Source organism: Myxine glutinosa, unplaced genomic scaffold, assembly GCF_964187855.1.
Source record: "Myxine glutinosa unplaced genomic scaffold, kmMyxGlut1.1 SCAFFOLD_370, whole genome shotgun sequence".
Lineage (NCBI taxonomy): Eukaryota > Metazoa > Chordata > Myxini > Myxiniformes > Myxinidae > Myxine > Myxine glutinosa.
In genome coordinates, this window is record NW_027616478.1 from 218692 (window position 1) to 245814 (window position 27123).

Here is a 27123-nt window from a genome sequence, read left to right on the forward strand (position 1 = left end):
TTTTGATATACAGTGGCTTGAAGTGGTTATGAAAGTGGCTTTTGTGTTGCAATGGCTTGAAGTGGTTATGAAAGTGGCTTTTAAGTTGCATTGCCTTGAAGTGGATGTGAAAGTGGCTTGAAGTGGATGCTAAATTGGCTTTTGAGTTACAGTGGCTCAAAGTGGCTGTGAAAGAGTATTTTGAATTACAGTGGCTCAAAGTGGCTGTGAAAGTGCCTTTTGAGTTACAGTGGCTCAAAGTGGCTGTGAAAGAGTATTTTGATATACAGTGGCTTGAAGTGGTTATGAAAGTGGCTTTTGTGTTGCAATGGCTTGAAGTGGTTATGAAAGTGGCTTTTAAGTTGCATTGCCTTGAGAAGTGGATGTGAAAGTGGCTTGATGTGGATGCTAAATTGGCTTTTGAGTTACAGTGGCTTAAAGTGGCTGGGAAAGTGGCTTTTGAGTTACAGTGGCTTGAAGTGTATGTGAAAGTGGCTTGATGTGGATGCTAAATTGGCTTTTGAGTTAAAGTGGCTTGAAGTGGATGTGACAGTGGCTTTTGAGTTACAGTGGCTTAAAGTGGATGTGAAAGTGGCTGGATGTGGATGCTAAATTGGCTTTTGAGTTACAGTGGCTTGAAGTGGATGTGACAGTGGCTTTTGAGTTACAGTGGCTTAAAGTGGATGGGAAAGTGGCTTGATGTGGATGCTAAATTGGCTTTTGAGTTACAGTGGCTTGAAGTGGATGTGACAGTGGCTTTTGAGTTACAGTGGCTTGAAGTGGATGTGAAAGTGGCTTGATGTGGATGCTAAATTGGCTTTTGAGTTACAGTGGCTTGAAGTGGATGTGACAGTGGCTTTTGAGTTACAGTGGCTTAAAGTGGATGTGAAAGTGGCTGGATGTGGATGCTAAATTGGCTTTTGAGTTACAGTGGCTTGAAGTGGATGTGACAGTGGCTTTTGAGTTACAGTGGCTTAAAGTGGATGGGAAAGTGGCTTGATGTGGATGCTAAATTGGCTTTTGAGTTACAGTGGCTTGAAGTGGATGTGTCAGTGGCTTTTGAGTTACAGTGGCTGAAAGTGGATGTGAAAGTGGCTTGATGTGGATGCTAAATTGGCTTTTGAGTTACAGTGGCTTGAAGTGGATGCGAAAGTGGCTTGATGTGGATGCTAAATTGGCTTTTGAGTTACAGTGGCTTGAAGTGGATGTGAAAGTGGAATTTGAGTTACAGTGGCTCAAAGTAGCCGTGAAATTTTGGTTTCAGACCTGGTCACTCTACTCTGGACATGCTGCTTCTGCTTTCTCAACAATGGATGGAGGTCCTCAACGCCAAACAGGAAATTAGAGCTGTCTCCCTTGACATTTCACGTGCCTTCGATACGGTCTGGCACCCTGCTCTGCTCACCAAACTCTCCTCCTTTGGTATCCATGGAAATCTCCACGCATGGCTGGCGGACTTCCTCTCTGGTCGTAGTCAACGTGTGGCCCTGAATGGGTTTCTCTCATCTCCTCTTCCTGTTCAGGCTGGAGTTCCCCAAGGTAGTGTTCTGGGCCCTGTGCTTTTTCTGGTCTTCATCAATGATCTCTCTGACTCTCTTGAAAATCCTCTCTATCTCTTTGCTGACGACTCTACTCTCTGTCGCTCCATTCCTCATCCCTCAGATCGGCAGTCTGCAGCCTCCTCACTCTCTGCAGACCTGGACAAAATCACAGACTGGTCAAACAAGTGGAACATGTCTTTCAATCCTGACAAATCTCACACTCTTACAATGTCTCTCCGAAAGGACTGACTGGACAACCCTCCCATCTACTTTCTCAACAATCCTCTCCAAGAAGTTCTGTCGCTCAAGCTTTTGGGTCTCACTATCTGCCATGATCTTTCTTGGGAAAACCACATTTCCAAGCTGGCCTCCAAAGCCAGTCGCCGACTGGGCATCCTCCGTCGTGCGAAGTCCTTCCTTGGCACACATGAGCTCCTCACCACATACAAGGCTTTCATCCGCAGCTCAATGGAATACTGTTCCCCCCTCTGGGCTGGTGCTCCTGCCTCACACCTTGCTCGGCTTCACGCTGTTGAGGCCAAAGCTTTCAGAATCATTGGAATCTCCTGCGATGTAGTCAACACCGAGGGCCTTTCACTCACTCACCGCAGGCAGGTTGGTGGTCTTTCTGTCTTCTACCGACTCCTCTCCGGCCTTGCTCCCCCAGCTCTCTCTGTGCTCTGTCCCCCCAATATTCCTTCAGGTCGCACAAGATCTGCCTGCAACCCTCTTATGGTTAAACTGCCAAAGTCTAGGCTCTCTGCTCACCTTCACTCTTTCATTGCCCTTTTCTCCCGCCTCTGGAACAAACTCCCCCACTCCCTTCAATCCCACTCCTCCCTCCAGGTCTTTAAAACAGCTGTTCACCACCATCTCTTATCTTCCCCCATCGAAAACCTTGATCTTTTCTACCCCCGGTAATTCACCCCAGAGTCCTTGCAGTGTTCATATGTTTTATTCCTCTCCCACCTCCCCCCAAGTCCTCCCGATGTCCCTGCTCTCAAATGTTGTGTTTGTGTCCTTCCCCCTCTTCCCCCTCTCTTTTGTGTCCTTCCCCCTCTCTCCCCATCTTGTCTGCCGCTCCCCTTGTTTTTTTTGTTTTGTGTGTCGGTTTGTCTTTTTTGTGTGATCAATGTTAGCTCTTTCACGAGCCTCGATCTTGTATACAAAAAAAAAAAAGAAAAGAAAAAAAAAAAGAGTATTTTGAATTACAGTGGCTCAAAGTCGCTGTGAAAGACTATTTTGAATTACAGTGGCTCAAAGTGGCTGTGAAAGAGTATTTTGAATTACAGTGGCTCAAAGTGGCTGTGAAAGAGTATTTTGAATTACAGTGGCTCAAAGTGGCTGTGAAAGTGCCTTTTGAGTTACAGTGGCTCAAAGTGGCTGTGAAAGAGTATTTTGATATACAGTGGCTTGAAGTGGTTATGAAAGTGGCTTTTAAGTTGCATTGCCTTGAAGTGGATGTGAAAGTGGCTTGAAGCGCATGCTAAATTGGCTTTTGAGTTACAGTGGCTTGAAGTGGATGTGAAAGTGGCTTTTTAGTTACTGTGGCTTGAAGTGGATGTGAAAGTGGCTTGAAGTGGATGCTAAATTGGCTTTTGAGTTACAGTGGCATGAAGTGGATGTGAAAGTGGCTTTTTAGTTACTGTGGCTTGAAGTGGACGTGAAAGTGGCTTGATGTGGATGCTAAATTGGCTTTTGAGTTACAGTGGCTTGAAGTGGATGTGAAAGTGGCTTTTTAGTTACTGTGGCTTGAAGTGGCTATGAAAGTGGTTTTTGATTTACAGTAAGAAACTCAAACATCAATCAACTCAAACAAATGCACCATGTGCATGAAAAAGACAGTCGCTTGCTGTTACTTTAAAGCTCTCAGTGTTGTTGCCACTGGAAAAGACCTCTTTTGGTCAGACATTCCAAAGTGTGACTGCACGATAAAGAGCAATTTCAAGCAGCTGTTGAAGCTTGTGCTTATAGATATTCTGGAAAACACGGGGGGGGGGGGGGGGTTGCAGTGTATGTGGTGTTTGTACAAAGAACCAATTTGCACTATGTGGTAGAGGAATTGCCTCTGGTGTGTATGGAAGTTCATTAGCTATGTCCAATAAGTAACGGAAGTGTGAAAATATTGAGATACCTTGTTGCAGAAGCAAATTCTGTATTCGGCTGCTTGAACTTCACCGATACCCAAGATGTCTAGTATGCGATTCTTTATGCTTCAGATGAATCATGGCCAGGTGCTGTGCCAGACAGGGCATACTTAAGTTAGCTCTTCACAAAATTTTGAAAATGCAACTTCGTAAAATCCAACGAATCAGCCTGGGTTAAAATCTTAGCCCATCTGAATGCTGCCATCCTTGTGTTTCACAGGTCGGGTGATTCATCAATGCGTGTGCCATCCCTGCTGTTTATGTTTTGTATCCCACTGATGGGTAGGACCTGGATTCGGACCTGAACCAAAATCTAATGAATTTGTTCTCGTCACCCACTCAAATCATCCACCAAGTTTTGTCATAATCCATCCTCAACTTTTTGAGATATCATGCCATACATCGTTTTTGGCCCGATCACTCAATGGTGAAGAATCACTTTACTTAAAAAAATTCTCGGATCTGGATCCAGATCTTCACCAAAATCTAACCATCCTTGTCACATACCCAACATGTCCACCAAGTTTCGGATGCATCCGTCCATAACTTTTTGAAATATCCTGTTCACAGACATATATATATATATATATATATATATATATATATATATATATATATTTTTTTTTATATATATATATGAAATATCCCCACCAAGGGAGTGGGAGGGGGGAGGGGAGGGAGAGGGGGGAGGGGAGGGGGGGAGGGAGAGGGGGGAGGGGAGGGGAGGAGGGGGAGGGGAGGGAGGAGGGGGGAGGGGAGGGGGAGTGGAGGGGGAGTGGAGGGGGAGTGGAGGGGGAGGGGGGGAGGGGGGAATGGCTAGCTTGGCAAGCGATAGCAGGCTTTTTACTTTTATTTTTACCTCAATGAGGGCTATATATATAGTCCGTGCTTGGAGCCTTAAAGTTCAACATAAAGTTTTTTAAATGAAAAATAATGCATATGCATAACAATCCACCAATGCAAGTTCAGAAATGAATGCAGATCCTTTACTTTGCGATACAAACGCAATTCCCGCCATTTCCACTCACGATAAGGCCTCCACAGTGACCGCGCCTCTTCTTCCTCCTACAACTTCGTCTCACTTCTTTCACTCAAAATGCACGAAATTCTGCCGCATGAAATTATGTAGAGGCCTCGTTGGGGGGATATAAGGTAGATAAGGAAGGCGTTGTAATAGAAGATTCAAAATAAAAGTGGAAGGACATAAGGAAATGGGAGCTATTCTGGACCCACAGCCAAACCCGACAAACCATTGCAATACACCCGAACGTCTAGCGCCGCCACAAACTACACCATGGAATTGCAGCTAGCGCGGTTTTTTTAAACCATTGATATTAAAATAAAACGTAGCCTAAAACCACCGGGATTTTATGCTGATTCCGAATCTGTGTCTAAAACTTTTCTCCGATGTGTAGTTCTTGAGTTATAAGCGGACATCCAGACACACACACACACACACACACACACACACACACACACACACACACACACACACACACACACACACACACACACACACACACACACACAGACACTCCTCCTTTATATATAGATAAATATATATATATATATATATATATATATATATATATATATATATACTAGACGACCCATGACCCGTTGGGTCAATGTCAGTTTGAATAGATATGAGAATAGAACTAAAGCGAACGCTGGACATCATCAGGGAGATTATTTGGGCCAGCAAGCCATAAGGCTCACCTCTCCAGCGTTCTAAATCACTTACCTGTGACACGTGATTTCGGCCCTTATCTCCGATCACGTTTTTTTTTAGTTTTTTTTTTTTTAGAAAAACACGCGACCCGTGGACTACCACGATTTTGTTGTCAGAGGACACTTCTGATGACGATGTTCTTTGTCGACGATCCTCCATTTACATAAACTCGCACGTTCTCTTTCCTCTTCCCTCGACTGAGCGCCACATACAGCTGACCATGCTGGAAGACCGGTTTCTCCAGGTAGACCAGCACATTCTCCATAGTTTGCCCTTGCGCCTTATGGATCGTCATTGCGAAGCAGGATTGTATGGGGAACTGGCAGCGCTGCAAAGGGATATCCTCAGCTTCCAACAGATTCAGTCGGATCCGAGGGAGCATTACAGTTTCGCCTTCAAACGTTGAACTTATGATCCTCGCAACTATAATATTTCGAAGCATGTCCTCAACAATCATGCGCGTCCCGTTGCAAAGTTTCGGAGGGTCCAAGTTCCGCATCAAAATGATAGGGGATCTTTTTTTGAGCTCGAGGTTGTGCGGCGGCAATCCCGAGACTTCAACGGAATCTAGGAATTCCGTTGGGAAGTGCGTCGCATCAGTACCCTCAGTCACACTGTTGAACGCAGCATACTCCTTGCTAGCACCAGGGAACCTTGTGATGCATCTTGAATTGATGTTTCGCATCATATCGTTGAGGGGCACTAATATAGACCTTGCTGAAAAAACCTCCATCGGATTGGCGAATGATGGATATATGGTATCGATGCACTCATCGAGCCCACTCGCTGTCAGCAGTATATCCTCTGGCAAATCTATCTCATCATCCGCATTTTTCTCGATTCTATCCTCGCCGATGTCGAGCAAAAATCTTGAAAACTGCCCACTTCCGTCGGTCAGTCGCATATTAGTTCTCAAGTGAAACATTCCAAAGCTCTGCTATAAGTAGGACTTCTTTATGCACGCATTCTCAACGTCAGCATCACACCCTCTTTTCACCACGGGCAGAAGTTGACGGAAATCACCACAGCATATCGTCAAGATCCCTCCAAAAGGCTCGTCTTTGTCACATACATCACGCAACGTGCGATCCACAGCCTCGAAACTCTCTCTCCTGATCATAGGACACTCATCCCACACGATGAGTTTTGTACTTCGAAAGAGGTCTGCGATAGTGGAATTTTTATCGATGTTGCATATGCCATCTTCCCTCGGTGTCAGAGGGATTTCGAACCTTGAGTGCGCTGTTCTTCCACCAGGCATGAGGGTAGCAGCTATGCCAGATGAGGCCACTGCAAGGGCAACTTCTCCACTCGCTCTCACTTTAGAGAGAATCAGGTTAATAAGAAACGTCTTCCCTGTGCCTCCAGGCGCGTCAATGAAAATCATTGATGACTGATTCGTGCGGATGTTGCTATTCGCGTCCATAGACGTGAGGTGTGATTCGTTGTCCGCGTCCGGAGCGCCGTCGGAGGGTTGATACGACATTCTTCCTGCAAATAGTATTGTGTTTGTGCTATCGTTTTGCCGATCATCAAATGACAAATAAATTACATTGTGAAAATTAAAGATTTCAAATAAACCTATTTAAAGTGTATGCGCATATAAATAATAAAAAAAATCGAAGAAATATCTCTCGGTAATTTCCTGAAACATATTTTACTTCCGGGTAATAATGTTGAATGAAATAACGAAGATATATACTGTATGCCTGTTATTTTAGGCGGTGTATTTTCGTATATCAACGTGGTGCGATTTTTAAAATATATCTCTGCAATTTCCCGTGTGTGCGTGAATGTTCTCAATTATTTCTTTTACCGAGTCTAAAACCATCGATAAAAATGAAATCATATGGTGAGTTAGATTGAAGATAAAGGCGTGAGACAGACTCAATGGCCTTGAAGATACAAGCCTTTCAGAATTCATTTCGTTCTATAAACGGAAACTTTCATCGGATTTTCTTCCAGTTTTTTTTCAACCGAGTCTAAAACTATGTTAGCGACTGTGAAAAATGAAATGATATATCGAATTTGATTTGAAATAAAACTGAGAGAGAGAGCAAGACACCACGGGCCTACAAAACAGGCCTCAAAGCTATGCGAGGTAATAAAATGGTGGATATTACTACTCTCTCAAAGGGGTAAGCCACGCCCCCGGACCGATCGAATGTTACACACAAACACGCAAGCTTTCAATTTTATAATTATATAGATATATATGTATATATATATATATATATATATATATATATATATATATATATATATATATATATATATATATATATATATACATATATATACGCCTGAACCAAGAAGAGAATGAAAATGGATAAAGCGAACCACGGTGCTGTTATTCATCCTGTTGCCAAATAGGAACTGACAGCTGGTGCTCTTGCCAATTTCTCACGCAATACATGTCAAATATCGCTCAGAAGAAACAAGATATTGCAGACATAAAATGGCTGCCAAGTACAGTCTTTTAGTCTGTGGCAGTGAGGCGTCATCCATGGGATGGCCTTCTTTCAAAGTTCAGTGTGTGTGTGTGTGTGTGTGTGTGTGTGTGTGTGTGTGTGTGTGTGTGTGTGTGTGCGTGTGTGTGTGTGTGTGTTGTTATCTCCATATGTGGGTTTTATAAGGTGGAATGGTGCCCTCCCAGGTCTAAAAGTATCCACCTACGTTTCGGTAAGGGATCATAAATCATGGACCAGTTTGTGAAGTTTTTTTGTTCTCAAAGTTTTGTTCCGAGTGCTCTTTTGAGGATCGTCACCGAGCCTCGGACAGCTTCCAACTACAGTTTGTTTGTCCTAATATTCCCAGGGATGGTTTTTAAGATCTCTGTAAAGATCTTTTTTATAATTCCCGTTGCTCCAATAATCACTGGTACAATTTCGGCATTCTTCAGCTTCCAGAACCTTTCCACTTCATTTTTAGTGGGGTGGCTAAAGTCCAAATTTAAGTGATATCGTGACACACTGGCCCAAAGGACCAAATTTGGCACAGTTCTACTTTAGGACCATACAAAACTTTTGAGAGGGCGCTGCCCGATTTTAGAGGCCCAGGTCAAGGTCAGGTCAAAGGTCAAATTATGTTTCTGTCATGTTTTTGCAATATCCAGCTTATATATAACCTAAAAAACTTGGTCTTAGTCACATAACCAACATATTTAGTCAATGAATCCATTACTATTATGGGAAGTTCCACCAGGTGACGGCCATATAGGCAGTGGCGGCGCCAGGCTGTCCCCGACCGGGGGGGGGGGGGGGCTAACATCCCCGACGAGAGGGCTAAAATCGCTAAAATCAGTGGAATTAATCCATATTCATTCACAAAAATTTGATATAGGATTAGAAGATGGCCGACCTACAAAAATCAATGTTTTCTTTGGCTTTCAGTAGGGGTGACCGGAGGTTCTGTGCATAGAACTGCTGATACGTTTGATTTATTTTGTTGGTGGTGGCTCAATATTAATGTTCGTTTTTTTTATTTCAGGAGGAAGATAACAGCGTGACTGAGCTACAATAACAGTGAGGCAGCGATCGACAAACAAGGGAGATATTTGAAGACTAATAGACAACATGGACTGGGCAAACTGTATCATATGTGGAAAGGATGACGGCACATTAAAATGTCCTGCGACCAGACAAGATGGTAAAGGTCTACAATCATATGAGGACTTTATCCGAAATGTCGACTCTTTCAGGGAACTACATTCAATGCCTGTTGACATATGTTTTCCAGATCATGTTAATGCAAATGACTTGCTCAACAACCATGCAAAGTGGCACCTTAAGTGTCAGCTTAAATTTGCCAATACAAAACTGCAAAGAACACAAGAGAGACACCAGAGAAAGAGGAACACTGGACAGTGCGGTGATGATACGGGACAGAGAAAATCAAAACGCTCAAGCCTTTCCGAGGAGTGAAAATGTATAAATATGTGCATTTTCTGTAAGAAAGCAGAGGGTGTACTTCATATGTGTACTACATTAGAACTAGACACATCGCTCAGAGAACAGGCCACAGAAATGCAGGACACAGATTTGCTTGCCACAATAGCAGGTGGGGACTTGGATGCCATTGAGGCGAAATACCACAAGCATTGCATGGATGTGTTTAGAACTCGGTACAGAAGTATGCAAAGAGCTCGGGCATCACACACAGGGTGTACTGATGAGAAAATGACTGAATCAAGAGTATTTGCTGAAATGGTATCCTTCATTGAAAGCAGTGTGGAAGAGGGTGTTTATATATTCCGATTAGCAGACTTGCACAACATGTATGAACATCGTCTTGCAGAATTAGGGCATGAGAAAGCAATAAACAAGACACAGCTCAAAAACAAACTTCTCGTGCACTACCCAGATGAGTGTCAGGAACAATCAGATGGTAAAAGTACTCTTCTAGTCTTTAGTGAAGGTCTACAAAAATTACTGAAAGAAGCACTAGAGTCACGCAATTTCGAGAAAGATGCTCTCTCAATGGCGCATGTAGCTAAAGTTATACGGAAAGAAATGTTCGATGCAGAATTTTCCCAATTCTCCGGTAGTTTTAATCACGATTGCCAGGACAGTGCAGTACCTAATTCTCTCAAAGTCTTGGTATCGATGCTGTTATATGGATCAAATATCAAGAATCAAAATTCTGCAAACACACAGGCATGTCTCACTGTATGTCAACTAATCAGGTTCAACTCTAAGGAGAAGGCAAAGGTAGCAGAGCAGCCACGTCACCGAAAGGATAAAGAGCCCCCACTGCCATTATATATAGGTCTGAATGTGCATACCCAAACACGGAGCAAAAAAATGGTGACAACTTCAAGAACTTGGTATCAGTGTCAGCTACGAACGTGTTTTGGAAGTGGAGACTGGCTCACCAATGCAGTATGTCAGCGGTTTATTGAAGAGGATTCAGTATGTCCTGCACAAATTTGCGATGGACTGTACACAGCAGGAGCGCTGGATAACCTAGACCACAACCCTACATCACAAACAGCTGAAGGGTCTTTCCATGGGACCAGCATGAGTTTGTTCCAGTTCCCTACGAAGACAAATCCAGGAACAATCAGACAACCCATCACAGTTCCGCCGCCTGTGTGTACCAGAAACCCTTCCCTCCCGGACAGCTACCGCTCTGATGTAACATCCCAATTCAGTGGTAAAGGCAAAAAGTCAGCTTGGAAGGCATGGAAAGCTTACCCGACAGCCACAGAAGGATTCACCATTACGTCCCTGACTGCGTTTGTTCCACAGGTGATTACATCTCCAGCATTCAATGTGATCGAGCGGTTTACCTGTATCATGTACGACAACACAACCCCACATGTCAATGTGAATGACCTTCGACAGGAGCTATTCCCAAGGAGAGTGAAGATGATGGAGAAGCTTCTTCCAACTCAGAACGCACTGCTCCAGCATGTAAATCGATGCCTGTACCAAGCCAGCATTTGGAGAGAGAGTCTGAAGCCCATCCTAGCTGCACCAAATCCAGATGGCTTTGGGTGGACCAAAGCAGATACCGGGTGGCGTCCAACCTGGACAACCCTGTCAGCTGCTGCTCTTAGTTGTAGAGAACTACTCAAGTGCGGATGTAAGGCGACACCCACTTGTTCAAAGTATTGCCCGTGCAGGAACGCAGGACTGCCATGCACAGGACTGTGTCTCTGTCGTGGAAATTGTGAAGCATAAGTCATGCATGCCGCGACCTCCTCTGTACTGGCCAATCCGGTCGATCGCTGAATTAACGCCAGGGGGTTGACTCAGCCTGTCATCCTTCCGAGGTCGGCAAATTGAGTACCAGCTTGCTGGGATGAATGATCCTGGTGTGTACCCCGGTTAGAATAGGTACACCGTATCCCTGCGCATCGTAAGAGGCAACCAAGGGTTGGCGTCAGGAAGGGCATCCGGCCATAAAAACATTGCCTCAAGCAGGGAACCATGATTGTCATGGGGCCCGCGCAAGGCTAACCCCCGCTCTAGCGAGGAAAATGGCCTTAAAACGATCATTCATTCATTCTTTTGTGAAGAGCTTTAAAACAACCATGTAAAGTACGTGTTACCTTCCCTGTCTTTGTGGACGTTTTTTTATTTATTAGACATTAGGGTATGTCCGTATCCTTGCTCATTAATGAGGTTGCTCATTGGGTCCAGGGCCAGGCAACAAAGGAGGAGGGAGGAGGGGAAGGCTGGCACCCTGAAGGATCCCTTCTATCTTCAGTCCTTGTGTTTTGATCTTTCCCTCCGAGTGCTATAATATCAGTGATATTCCAGAGCTCCATTGCTATCTCAATCAGTTTGATGAATTATTAGGGGGTCATCTTGTCCAGTTATTACCCTGCGCTCGCGAAGCGAAAAGCGACGTTAAGCATTCAGTTACGTACGTACAGTCACGTGAAAAAGTAAGTACACCCCATGTAAAGTTTTGACTTTTTCAACATATTTCAACATACAGCTATTTGATCTTCATTTCAACAATACTGACAGATAAAGGTGATATAATATAACAGATATCATGAAACATTTACATTTTGTAGTCCATTGTATAATTTAAATAAACATAAATGCAAATTTCGCATGTGGAAAAAGTAAGTACACCCTTGGCTCTAATAGGTGGTATTGCCCCCTTTGGCAGAAACAACCTCAAGTCGGCGTTTCTTATAACTGTCTACCAGTCTCTGACATCGACTGGGAGAAATTTTTGCCCACTCCTCCATGCAGAATTCTTTCAGCTGTGCGATGTTTGAGGGGTTTCTTGCATGCACAGCTAGTTTCAAATCCCCCCACAACATCTCGATAGGATTTAGATCCGGGCTTTGACTTGGCCATTCCAGAACCCTCCATTTCTTTCTTTTCAGCCATTCCTTGGTGGATTTACTGGTATGTTTAGGGTCATTGTCATGTTGCAAGGTCCACCTTCGGTTGAGCTTCAACTTTCTGACAGATGGCCTCACATTATCCTCAAGCACCCTCTGGTACAATGAAGAATTCATAGTGGATTCTATGATGGTGAGTTGCCCAGGCCCTGATGCAGCAAAGCTGCCCAGGCCCTGATGCAGCAAAGCTGCCCAGGCCCTGATGCAGCAAAGCTGCCCCAAACCATAATATTTCCAGCACCATGCTTTACAGTTGGTATCAGGTTCTTGTGGTCAAATGCTGTCTTTGGTTTTCGCCAAACATGTCTTCTGGTACTGTGGCCAAATAGCTCTACCTTTGACTCATCTGTGCAGAGCACATTGTTCCAGAAGTGCTGGTCTTTGCCGAGGTGTTCATTGGCAAACTTTAGTCTTGCCCTGATGTTCTTTCTGGACAGCAAAGGTTTCCTCCTGGCACACCTCCCATGCAGATCAAATTTGTGCAGCCTCTTTCTAATGGTAGACTCGTGCACTTTGACATCAACAGTGGCAAGAGCTACCTGTAGGTCCCGTGATGACATTCTGGGGTTCTCTTAGAGACTTCTTTCAGCATCTTGCAGTCTTCTCTCAGGCTGAACTTGCTGGGGCGGCCTAGCCTGAACAAGTTGGCAGTTGTTTGGAATCTTCTCCACTTGTAGATGATCTTCCGGACAGTCGAATGATTGATTTCAAATTGTTTGGAGATCTATTTAAATCCCTTCCCAGACTCGTAGGCATCTATAACCTTCTTTCTGAAGGCCTCAGAGAGCTCTTTAGATCTAGGCATGGTGACGTCGCACACTTCAACAACAAAGAGCAAACCAAACTTAATGTCTGATGTTTAAATAAGGCAGGTTCCTCCAAGATCCTCTCTGACGATGTTCTAATCATTTGCACCTGAGCTGGTGCACCTGATTCTAATTTTAGGTATTTGAAGTAGTGATAAATGTAGGGGTGTACTTACTTTTTCTACATGCGAAATTTGCATTTATGTTTATTTAAATTATACAATGGACGACAAAATGTAAATGTTTCATGATATTTGTTATATTATATCACCTTTATCTATCAATATTGTTGAAATGAAGATCAAATAGCTGTATGTTGAAATATGTTGAAAAAGTCAAAACTTTACATGGGGTGTACTTACTTTTTCACGTTACTGTACGTGTGCCGTTTGCCATCCGTGTCTGCATTTTAAAAATTCATTTTCTCGGCAACCGTTGGTCCGATTGACATGAAATTTTCACCATAGGAGCGACTCCTCCTGTATAATATTTTAATGATTATGACGTCATGATTATGACGTCACGTGGTGCAGGCGCCATCTTGGAAAAATTTCGCACCTCTATCTATGAAACGGTTGAATGGAAAAAATTGAAAATGGCTCATTGTCAAGTACTCACCATGGGGAATAAGATATGTTCATGGTGATGTCATCGCTGCCTTAACTATGACGTCATAATTCGAAAAGTACAACGCTTGATCTGATCAGTATGAATAAAACAAAAATTCCTCCGCAACTGTTAGTCCGATGGACACGAAATTTTCAGAATATGTGCGGCTCCTCTAGAATTTTCTAATGATAATTATAACCATCGGTCACATGGTACAGGTTCTATCTTGGAAAAATCGAAAAAGGTTGCACCTCTATATCTCCGAAACTACTCCATGGAAAAAATTGAAACATGGCTGATTGTCAAGTACTCCCCTTGTGGAATAAAATATATTAATGATGATGTCATCAGTGCCTTCGTTATGACGTCATAATTCGACAAGTACAACACTTATCCGATCATTGGGAATTTTTTTTTCTCAGCAACTGTTGGTCCAATGGGCACGAAACTTTCACCATAGGACCGCCTCCTCCTGTAGAATATTTTAATGATAATCATGATGTCATATGTCATGTGGTACAGGCGCCATATTGGAAAAACCGAAAAATGTTGCACCTCTATCTCCAAAACCGATGGATGGACAAAATTGAAACATGGCTCATTGTAAAGAACTGCATATGGTGAATAGGTGTTGTTAACGATGACGTCATTGGTGCCATAATTATAACGTCATAATTCCGACAGGGACAACGCTTAGTCTGATCAGTTTGAAATGTATTGAGCGTGATCTATGCAACAATTATATTCGAGAATATAAATTCATGATGTCATCGCTCACGTGGTCTGGCAGCCATATTGGATCAAAGGAAAAAATGTTCAAAAACAAAAGGGTTGGCTCGCAACATGTTGACTGCGCAGTGTAAGTATTCTATGAATACAATCTAGTCTTTTCCATGAATTTGGGACACGACCAAAGGCTTGGTTGTAGTCTATCCAGGTTGTGGACAATTTGGTTCCTCTCATTTACCAGTTTTCTAGTATGGCCTTGTTTAGTAGTAGATGGTCCATTGTTCCATAGCATCCTCTCTTACATCCCTTCTGTTCTGCCTCTAGGCCTCCCTGTAGTGTTTGGTCATTGTACATCATTTCTGTGATGATTCCCATTGGAGGTTTTATGTTGTTGGTAGATATTGTTACGTGGAAGAAGGGGAGGGGGTGGGATCCAGAGCTAAATTATTGTAAGAATAGTATGGTCCGTGTGTGTTTAGAATAATTTAGATTGCCATGTTTCATAGACCTGCTACAGTCGGTCGCCTTGTTACACCTGAAGCTGAGCAGGTAGCGTATGTAATTTATAGATCGTATAGCTAGGGATAACATTGTATGTGTAAAAACCTCTTGTTAGCGAGTGGGGCCAGGTAAGAACTTGCGGCCATATAACGGAACCAGGAAAGCATTACATGCTTTAAAATTAAGTTAAACAAACTGTTCAGCTGGTGCACCATGACCCATGGTGGCACGATGCGCTATAGGGCCCAGAAGAGAGGGCAATAGTTAGATCAGGCCAGGTTTGGTTGTATGTGCCGGAGTAGGTTAGAGGCTATACAGCTTAGGTTCAAGTGCACATACCTCTCAGCTATCTTGTCAGCCAACGCACCACCCCCACGTCGTCCTCCCCTCCCATAATATTGTCACGCGAACCCTTCGGTTAATACCAGGGCTCGCGTTTGGACCAAACGGATTTAATTGGAGGCGACGACCAAACACTGATTTTACTATCAAACGCTGGAGGAACAAGGAAAATGGGAGCTGCGGTAAAAGCGCGTACCTGTGGAAGGCGAACGAACTCAAACGGACACAGGTTTAACAAGGAATGAAAAATAATACAAGGGTTTATTTAATCGAAATTCGGGACAGGGCAACACGACGATAAACCTAATTTCTAAATTGGGATCCCACACACCAGACTTCAGAAACGAACAAGGGATGAATTAACGAAAAGAACATGTCGTGTATTTTATTTGTGAGTGTGGTGCGTCTTAACTCGTCTGTAGTCTTTCGTCCGTCGATGTCCCACGCGGCCCCTCCATCCGCCTCCGAGCACCACCAGGCCTCGCTCCAAGCACCACGCGTACAACGCAGGCTGGCGAGCTCCACACACGGTCGATCTCCAACACGAGGCACAAACTCAGAATGAAAAAATTGCAGGAGGAGAGAACGCAATTGCGACTGCACGCTATCAGCCAAGTCCAAGTGAGCTCTCTCAAGAGTTGGACGTGCCAGAGAGACCAAGGGACGTGTAAGCGAGAGAGGGACGTGCCAGGGTCAGAGCCGGATGGGCAACTCCAGAGAACTCCCAAGACAAGTGAACCAGGGGTCGAGCAAGAGCGAAAATGTCGTTCGGCTAAATGTTCAGTAATAACCTTGCGGCGGTGACGTCAGCCCTGGCGCGCCACCCAATCAGTGCCCTCCACCGACTCGTTGGCTGGAGGTTCGTGCCTACCGCGCCAAACCCACCACTCGTTCCCTGTAGCGTGGTGATAGCTCGTGCTATTCAATGTGGCTAGGCCTGCCGGAGGTGTAGTTGGCGGCGGCCATCATTGGTGGTGTCCTGGCCTGGTTTCCTTGCCTGTTCCTTCCGAAGTCTTGTCAGGGAAGGGAATTTAATTAATGCGTGCACTAAAGGGCCTAACGAAGTGTCTACAGGTGTGCATTGCCATAAGGGACAAAGGTTTGATGACCAGGTTGGACACACAGGGGTGTTATTCTGAATCCCTATACTATCTAACACTCAAACATCCTGGTATGTTCACAGGTATACTCTTACCCGACAAACCGCCTAAACACACAGAACTTATTACAGGTAGATTCCCTATCACGACAGTCGGATACCTACCTACACAGATCTATCTGGCTCTAGATATTGCGCTACCCTACCGACATAACAATATAATTCACGTCATAGTTAAAGAATTAGGAGTGGAAATGTGGCTTGCAGCAAGTGATTGGGAAGAACATAGCTGTGAATTATAGTTTGTAAATGAGTGGAGAGGAGTCATCTACTGGTAATGATTCGAGAAAGAGTAGAGTAAAAAAAGGACAGAGAGTGGAGCATGGGGCAAAGGATGACATCTACCAACTAGACTAGAAGAAAGAGGAAGTGATCCAAGAATGTTTAAAAAAAAACGCCGAAGCACAACTGGTAGGTACAGACAACAATAAAATGAAAGGACAGAACATTTCTGGACGGTATCCTTGTATTTAGAGTGCAGAACCACATGCACTCTCCAAGGGAGAATTGGAAATGGAAAACCTTTTAGTTTTGTGACAGTATTTCAAAATTTACAAACAAAAAATCTCCCATGCATGGCCTGCTCAGCTTTATCAGAGTTGCGAGAAGAAATATAACCTATAATTGCACATGCTTATATAAGAATATTATTTTTCACATTCACCAATTTACAAACACCAGTATAAATAAATACTACTTCCTGTAACTTTATAATTCAATATGCCATGCATGCTGAGCTATGTCAATAAACTTGTTCTGGAGCTCATGTGGGTAATGTTTTTAGATGTGGGTGACCTTCAGCATCAGAATGAATTGCAGGCAGTAAATTCATTTCAGTCAATTAGAAACTAGAAAACTGCTTTTACTTACCTCACCACTAGAAGGCATCTGGCACCTGTTGCAAAGGAGGAGCATCTGCATCTACACAAGGCCAAACTAACTCAGGAACCATCCAATAATTGTCTGATGCACAATAGGAATGAGCCACAATTCTGGGTTGTTGACGTCTGTTGAGAGAATGCTAGAACAGACTCGGAAGAGTATTTTCAAAGGACTAGTATCAGGTTAGTTACTGCTAGGCAACCCCAATCTGGGGTGAACTAAAGAGGAGAGAGCAATTGTAGATCATGTCTATAATGAAGATATGGTAGATTTTAACCTCCGTCACCGAAGATGAGCAGAGGTTATGTTTTTACCACCTGTATGTCTGTCTGCCTGACTCTTTGTTTGTATGTCTATTTGTGAACAGGATATCTCAAAAAGTTGTAGACGGATTTGAAATTTGGTGAAGAGGTTGGGTATGTGACAAGGACAAAATGATTATATTTCGGTGAAGATCCGGATCTGGATACTAGAATTTTAAGTGATTCTTCACCATTGAGAGATAGGGGTAAAACTGATATAGAGCATGATATCTCAAAAAGCTGTAGATGGATTCTGATGAAACTTGGTGGACAGCTTGGTTGTGTGACAAGGACAAATCGATTAGATTTTGGTGAAGATCCGAATCCGGATCCGAGAATTTTGTGATTGATTATTTTGGGGTAAGTGATTATTTACCATTGGAGCCTCTGTCATGCCGTTGAATGAATACCACGTGGTGTGAGTCTGCCTGTCATCCTTCCGAGGTCAGCAAAATGAGTACCAGCTTACTGGGAAAAATGAGCCATTTGAGTATCCTGCGTCAGAGTGGCGACCCTTCCAGGATTGTGCCCAATAGCCGAGAAACTGCTTCTGCAGCCATATGCATCTGAAGATGCAAAAGAAGTGGTCTTCTTCTATTCAACATTGAGTGAAAGGGCCAAAACGATATATAAGATTATTTTTCAAAAGGTTGTGGACGACTTATGACAAAACTAGGTGGATGAGTTGTGTAAGTGACAAGAATAAGCAGATTAGATTTTGGTTCAGGTCAGATCTGGATTTTTGAATCCAGATCTGACCTATCAGTCGATACAAAACATAAACTGTTCAACCTGGCGGAGGTATTCTCTCTACTGAGTGTCGTCCTAGTTCCTCGTTTTTTCTCCTGTGGAATCAACTTCCACATTCTCTTCATCTCATTCTTCCCTTCAGCTCTTTAAGCCACCTGTTCAGCACCATCTCAATCGTCCCCAATAGTAAACAATGATCTCTTCTACCCTCCTTAACCCCACCCAAATCCCTCCTTCCAATATTCCAGTTTTCCCTCCTTGGCTTTTCCTTCTTTATCCATTTTGTCCACCCCATGCACGGGTGTGCGTTTTGTGTTCTGTTTTGTCTGTTATTTCCTGATCCGTTTGATGCGCTGGCTCTTCCACGACCCTCGACTACGTATGCAAAAAAACCCTCTGCAAACTGGACTTCACAAAATTCCCATATTTAATATTCTGAAATAAATATTATGGGATAAGTGGAAGAAATTCTTGTTGAAGGCACAGAGAAATGGTCATGCTGTAGGAACTAGAGGAGGGTTAACAGACGAAGCACTTCCATGAGAGACAGGTTTGCAAAATATGCATTGTGAAGAAGTGGAAGAATATATCCTGATGAAGAAGAACATGTGGAGTACCATACTCTTGATGGAGAAATAAGGAAAAAGGCATCTTAATACATTTCAAAAAGCTTATAAAGGAAGAACCGTTTTCTTCATTTAAGTTATTGAGAAAACTGAGAGGTAAAGAAAGAGGCACAGGAAGTACAAGTCGAAGGCAGAGTGAAAACATATTTTGTAATGAAAGAGTGTTTTTAAATCAAGGAGATGGGGGTGATAGGATAACGTTGAAGAAGCAGAAAGGCCAAAATTTGAGGGGGGGGGAGGGTGAGCGAAAGAAACAGAGCAACAAACAACCTCGAAACCAAGACGATTTTGCTCCCGGATATCAAAGAAAGTACGAAGCATAATGCCGGCTATCTCTTAAAGAAGCAAAATTATATCAAATAGAGGGGTTTCAGTACCCATAATGCATCAGCTAAACAAGAGAGAACCCCCTAGTCAATTTGCAGTAGAAAAATATTTTTTTTTCTTCATTTTGTACACCGCTCATTTCCTATACAATCTCCAGGCGCTGCATGACGTCATTGCCGGGCACCGGAGATGGCCCGGCAATGACGCGCTGAAAGGGAGTACTCAGTTTTCACTCCGGTTTCTTGTTTGTTAGTGCAGGCGATATCTCAGCCATCCTTTGAGCTAGGAAGCTGAAATTTCAGCACAATCGTGAGCACGTGCTTTGGCAAAAACGCTATTTTTTGTTTTTTGATTAATCAATGAATTGATTAGTTACTCAATTATTATCGATTAATTAAGAACTTATTTATTTCCTTTCTCTTTTGGGCATTATCTCAGGCACCTTTTGAGCTCCGAAGCTTATATTTGGACACGACAGTGACCAAGTGATGTGGCTACAAAGGATATTTTTGATTTATTGATTAATCAATTAAACTATTAATTATTTATTGATTAATCAATTAATTTTTTTTTCGATAAACGACTTATTTTGGCGTCGGTGGTGAGAGCGATCGGTGCATCGGGCGCCGGGTGCGCGAGCATGGTGGCGTTAGCCAAGGCGAGCTTCGCGCCTGCGAACGCCGCGTCCATCTGCTCGGTCCAGGTAACGTCACCTTTGCCCGGCTTCCCCCGGAGGGTAGGAACCGATGGTAAAAATTACCATGCCCAGGAACCCCTGGAGCCCCTTGATCGTGCGGGGGCGCGGAAACCCCTTCACCGCCTCCACCTTGGCCGGTAGGGGGACGGCCCCGTGCCTGGTGACGCGGTGCCCCAAAAAATCGATGTCGGCGATGCCGAACCGGCACTTGGCGGGGTTCACGATGAGGCCATGCTGACCCAGACGTTCAAAGAGCGTGCGGAGATGGTGAAGGTGCTCTTCGCGGGACGCGCTGGCGATGAGGATGTCGTCCAGGTATACGTACACAAAATCCAAGTCGCGCAAGACGCTGTCCATGAGTCGCTGGAACGCCTGAGCTGCATTCTTCAAACCGAAGGGCATCCGAAGAAATTCGAACAGTCTGAACGGCGTGATGACCGCCATCTTCGGGATGTCCTCCGGCCTGATTGGGACCTGATGGTAGCCGCGTATGAGGTCCACCTTCGAAAAGAAGGACATGCCCGCCAACCGGGCAGAGAAGTCCTGGATGTGGGGGACGGGGTAGCGGTCGGGGGTGGTGGCGTCGTTGAGGTGCCGGTAGTCCCCGCACGGTCGCCATCCCCCGCCGGGCTTGGGCACGATGTGGAGTGGCGACGCCCAAGCACTCTCGGAGCGCCGCACGATGCCGAGCCGCTCCAGCGTAGCGAACTCCGCTTTAGCTACCGCGAGCTTCGTCGGCTCGAGGCGGCGTGCCCGGGCGTAGACCGGTGGCCCGGCGGTGGGGATGTGGTGTTCCACCCCGTGCTTGACGGCCCCCGCCGAGAAGGTGGGCCGCGTAAGGGCCGGGAAGCTGGCGAGGAGGCGGGTGAAGTCGTCCGCTGCCGGAAGCGTACAAACTAACCTCGCCGGGACCGAACCGCTCAGCAAGCCGCTTGGCGAGCCGCTCGGTGAGCCGCTCAGTGAGCCGCTCAACGAGCTGCTCAGCGCGCAAGCCAGCGAGCTGAACGTTTCAGCCTGGACAAGACGTCTGTTCTTCACATCTACCAACAACCCGTGTGCACAGAGGAAGTCCGCACCGAGTAGTGCCATGGGGACACTAGCGGTTACGAACGTCCACTCGAAGCGTTGCCTTCCGAACCGCAGGGAGAGGCAGCGCTTCCCGAATGTGCGTATGGGTGTTCCGTTCGCGGCAAGCAACGCGGGGCCCTGGCCCGCGGTGTGCTTGTCGGACGTAGAGGCAGGGATAATGCTCACCTCTGCCCCCGTATCACATAGGAAACGGCGCCCGGACAAGGTGTCCATTATAAAAAGAAGGCTGCCGGAATGGCCGACGCTCAGGGCCGCTACCGAGCGCCGGCTTTGTAGTTTCCCGACTTGCCGAAGGAGCACGGCGGGCAACAAGTCCTCGCCTTGTGGCCAAACCTGGCGTGGAAATGGCACCAGGTTTGCGGCGAAGGCCGCGGTTTTCGCGGTGGTGGTGGGCGTGGCGTGGTGGCGGCCACGCGGCGTGCGTCAGCCTCGGGATCCCCGAGGTGTGGTGCATCAACATCAGGGTCAGCCTCGGGATGCGCGGCAGCCGCGCCAAAACTCGCCTGTGCGTCCAAAGCCGCGAAGAACCTGTCGGCCTCGGCAGCGAGCGCTCGGGGTTCCGTCATCACAGAACCGGCCAACGCGAGGCGGACTCGTGCCGGCAGCTGGCGTCGAAATAACGCCCGGAAAAGAGCGTTCGGGGTTTCGTCGCCCATCAATGGCAGCATATGGTCCATGCGGACCGACGGTTGCGTGTCACAGAGCTCGGGGAGGTCCAGGAGGCGGTCGGCCCGTGCGTCCACCATGAGGCTGAACGTGGCGAGGAGGAGACGCTTGATCGCCTCGTACCTGCCGTCGGCCGGTGGGTTCCTCAGGACCGGCAGGACGCGGGCGGCCGTGCCGGGCCCGAGGGAAGCGACCACGTGGCAGTACATGGTCTCGTCCACCGTGATGCCTCGAAGTCGGAACTGGGCTTCTGCCTGCAGGAACCAGACTTCGGCTTGCGTCTCCCAGAACTCGGGGAGTTTCATTTGGACCGCGGTTTGCCATTGCGATGGCGTATTCGGGTGGTCAGCGACGGCTGACCAGAACGTCGGAGTCACCAATGAAGCGCGGTGCTACGCGCGCTTGCTTGTACAACAAGAAGGAAGCGGACAACGCGGTGAGTTTAAGAGTCTTTATTAAACGAGCTCAACTGTAGCACTGGCGCGCTCCGGGCTGCGCGCCCGGTGTATATCCCGCGGCCACGCCTACCCCTCGGGCGTGGCCGCCGCCCACTTGGTGCGTGGAATGATGCCCTCACACCAGTGAGCTTTCGTGTCCGCCACAATACAACTTATTCTGACATCCGGCTAAACATATAACTTATTACAGGTAGATTCCCTATCACAGCAATCGAGCACCTACCTATGCAGATCTACCTGGCTCTAGATATTCCTCCACCCCTAATTCATAACAATATGTTCACATGAAAGAGTTCACAAAAGCAAAATTAAGCTGAATTAAACAGCCAACTCTAAAAACGAGAGCCAAAGAACGACACTTCCTCTCAACATTGCACTTGTTTTATTGTGTTAAACGTTCACAAAGTGTGGACTTTTAGATGAATCCAAAACACATCAAGAGACTGCAGATAAATCGGTAAAGTATTTGAGATTTGAACTTGGGATCCAAGCGGCTTGGGAAGTGTCCAGATGGGAACAACAGGCAAGAAAAGCATCATTTTCCGAAATCAAAACTTTCTGCGTAAAGATTTGTCTGCGCTGAAATTTATTTCACGAAATGCTACCCACCCACAAATGCTACCCATCAATGCTACCCACCCATGTAGAGCCGAGACAACAACAATGCAACCCACCCATGTCGGGTCTTGTCAACAACAATGCAACCCACCCGTGTCGGGTCTTGTCAACAACAATGCAACCCACCCATGTAGAGCCGAGACAACAACAATGCAACCCACCCATGTCGGGCATAGTCCACAACAATGCGCTTTCATCGACTGCGACCTATAGGGAGAAACATGATGCGGAACCCGTGCGCGCGGCGGGGCTTCAGGGACTGGACCATCACCATGGATGGAGGAGATGGGTGGGAGGTTCAAAATGTCCAAGTACCCCTTTTGGAACCGCACGAACTCACCCAGCGATGCTTCGCCTCTTCCTACCAAAAATGCACCAAAAAGCAGACCATTGATCTCCTGGCCGAGGGACATTGGGAGGTCTTCCTGGACAATCAGCCGGACATTGTGGTGTCAGAATGGTATTCCGCCAACTTGGGATGCCTTTACAGATTGTGTTGCCGTCTGTTGGCCGCAGACCAAAAGGCGGTTATCGTGGAGAAGACCGTACAACTGGAACTCATCCCGCGATGGTACGATGGGTCGTGGAAGCAAGCCGTGCTGGTCTTGGAGCACTACGGCCCCAGTGCGCGCTACCTGGAATTCGAACACTCCGGTAATGATACACAGTTCTGGGTTCCGTGGTTCGGGAGTCGAATGACCCGAGCCAGCGTGATGGTCGTACCCCCCGGAGCCTCTCACGAGGTCATCGAGGATCATGCATAATCATGATCTGCGCTTAGCAATCACTACGAACCCAAAAGGGGCGAAGACCTCATTTCCATCGAGGGTGTTGCCTCCTTTCGCTGCACGACATGATTCGTTCCCTTTTGCTATTTCAACAAATGGTTAAAGAAGCGAATACGAAATGCTTTTGACCCGCGAGATTGCGGAAAGACTGTCCGTGAGAATTCACATGGACGCGGGGAGTTTAAAGTACAAGAAACAGCAGCAAAAGGGGTCGTCTGAAGTGAAAGAACTAACTAAGTTGATAGAACAAGATAAACCGCTCAGGCATAGAGGCCTAAGGTGAAAATGAAAAGAGGAAATTCAAGAACAGGAACGAGTCCATCAAGTGTAGTTTGATAGTGTCCAAAAGACCAACAAGTGTACTTGGAGGAAAACCAAAGCAAAACCACTTCCATTGTTGGATCTCAGAGAGACGAGGCAACAGCTCATGGACAATTACTCACTTCAAAATGCTACAGAAGCTAGAAAATAAAACAACTCGTCAGTAAAGGATAAGCACAACGTGGTAACCAAGGAAACAGAAGTTAGCCTCTGCATGTACCCCCCCACCCCCCAAACTGAAACGTATTCCTAATGACATCGCAACAGGTGTTGATTATCAAAACCATTCTGACACATGACAAAACAAACAAGATAGGCCAAAATATGTAAACATTTAAAAAGATGTTAAAATCTCAGTGCAATGTTGACCGGTTCAAATATTGCCGAAAGGAATAAACTGAGTAAACGTGGTTGCAACAACCAGGTGAACGATAGGGAGGAGAGTTCACTTTTTTTTCAGTGTTCTTCTTCTTTAAGAACTATAATTATTCCCACATTCTTGTGGGGTTGGCCGCGGAATGTTTTTGGCCCAAGTCTTTCACTAACCGGCTGCCTTGACCTAACACTTGACAGGTCTTTAATATCCACGGGCTAATGCCGGTAGACGGGACTCCTAGTTTAACCTGGATCCGAGGGATGACACACATTGATGAATGACCCTGCCTGTGAAACACCAAGATGACAGTTTGTTGCCGAGTTGGGATTCAAACCCAGGCTAGACAGCTTAGAGGTGAGTGTGCATACCTCTAGGCCATACTATCATCCCATTGTCTGTCACTTAGGCCACAATCATACTCTCCCTGTCATCACAACCTCATGAGCAACGTGGTCATGAGGGAACAGCAAGCAAACACACCAACCCCAAATTACATGTATGTGAACAATTACATTGATCGTAAAAAACAATATGCACCTTTGGCTGTCCTGTGGTTAACTCTTAGATGCAGGTGTCAAAAATCCTACATAAACGCAGCCATTGGACCTCGGAGGCCCCACAAATGTATTCGTGTAAAGTTTTTAAATTTTCATATTTTTGTCACTGAATTCTTTGTAACCAAGTGAAAGGAGCATATAATGAGGCTCATATCAAGAAAATTAATCATATAACATAGTAGTACAACAACTTTTATGCAGGGCCTCGAAGGCCCCAGGCCTGCATTCGTGTCAAATTTTCGGGTTATAAGTGAAGAACGAAGATTTTCCCATGAGCCTGAATGAATTTTTTATTTATTTATGTCAATGAAATTTTTTTTTTTTTTTTTTTTTTTGTATACTGAATCGAGGCTCGTGAAAGAGCTAACATTTACTTCACAAAAATATCAACCAGACAAACAAAATATACACAACATTTGAGAGCAGGGAGATGTGTGGAAGTGAGAGGGCTTGGGGGGAGGAGGCGCGGGAAGGGGGGGGGGGGGGCCAACAAAAAACAAAAAATCCGAGGCCCAATCACTGCATCCAAGGGTTAAATAAATCATGCCTCTAATGTTCTCATCTCTACAGTGATGAAGGTTCCTCCATATGTAGGACAGAATAGTCCTTTAACATTGAGAAATACTTCTAGATTTGGTCGTTAGACGAACTCACATGTAAAAAAAAAAAAAAATTGCCCTCAATATTTTTTGTTGGGCGGAAGGAGGAGAGGAGGGAGGGGGGAGAGAGGGGCGGGGTGGATACAAAGTTAATTTCAGTCTTGTTCATTTTTATCTTAACGATTCTTAATTAATTTCTCAATTCAATTAACAATTCTCTTGTTAATTTCACAGTAATTTACGTGGAAGTTGCATTGCTTTGCCTTTGATCGAGTTGGGAGGAGTTAAGGGGGGGCGGGGGGAAGAGGTGAGGGAGGAGGAAGGCATGGTTTGATATTAAACAGTAGGTTTTTGTTTTTGAACCAGACAGCGCAAAAGGGAACATCCGGAATTCTAGATCTCCCATAAAATGGAGGTGGCTTTGGTTCTTCAGGGTGCATTTTATATCAGCGAGTTATCATATCCATGTTTATTTCAAAATAGTGTTACGTGGTCCCCTCGGTGACTACCTGGTCTCGGTGACCCCCGGACCGTGAGAGGACCTTCGCCAGCAAGTAGTATTATATATATGAGCTTTCGTAACGCAATCAATAGGAATTCCAATCAAAAGGAAACCCCACACCAAGGATCCGGAATAATCAATGATATATTCCCCGAGCAATCAACCATCAACAATCAGCAATCAATATCACAAAGATGTAAACTCATCTACACTAACTCTAAGATGGCCATCTTATACATTCCTCACGTGAGCCCCACTCCTGACTCCCTCCGTGGTCAATGTCTCTCCCAATGTCTCTCTTCTCCGCACACGGGCGGTTGAACGAACCCCGGGCGGACGTGCTCCAAACGTGCCGTCTCGTACCGGGGACAGCTGCTGCAGCGCACACCTCCTTGCCAAGCAACGGGGCAAAACCCAGCGCGGCTTCCAACGCGCGCGAGGCCCCAAAGTGCGACCCGTACGCGTCCTTGTAGACGGGGCAAAACCAAGCGCGGTTTGCAATGCGCGCGAGGCCCAACGTGCGACCCGTACGCGTCCTTGTAGACGGGGCAAAACCAAGCGCGGTTTGCAACGCGCGCGAGGCCCAACGTGCGACCCGTACGCGTCCTTGTAGACGGGGCAAAACCAAGCGCGGTTTGCAACGCACGCGAGGCCCAACGTGCGACCCGTACGCGTCCTTGTAGACGGGGCAAACTGTGCCGGACGCTTGGTTCCGTGCACGAACTCACGGTGACTTGACGTGTCAAAAGGTAGTTACATGTCCAGGTAACTCCTCTCGCCAGACGGGTTTCGGAACGCCGCTTTTTCACGCAGCGCAAGGTCGATCCCACCTTTTGTCGGAGCGGGCGAGGAAGAAGAAACCTCCTCCTTTTCCTCGTGTCTTTTCCTCTTTTCGTTTCCGGTCACTTCCGTTTCCGGCCACTTCCGTTTCCGGCCACTCCCTCAGAAGGGCTCCTGCCCCTCCAACCACAACAACTACACAACAACTTAATATACTACCCACGGATAAGCAAAGACCTGAATGGTAATTCACATACATTCACATAAATATGTAACACTCCCCCCCTTCAAGAAAGAAAGTTTGAACCCAGCGAAAACTTTCGTTGCCGGCCAATTTGGAGAAACAAACCAGATAACTCAACCCCTCCAGAT

The 27123-nt window shown here is 45.8% G+C and overlaps 1 pseudogene; it reads left to right on the forward strand.

The window, feature by feature from the left end:
* Positions 1–23013: 23013 nt before the first annotated feature.
* LOC144888969 (F-box only protein 44 pseudogene) lies at positions 23014–23592 on the forward strand (annotated as a pseudogene).
* Positions 23593–27123: the final 3531 nt, after the last annotated feature.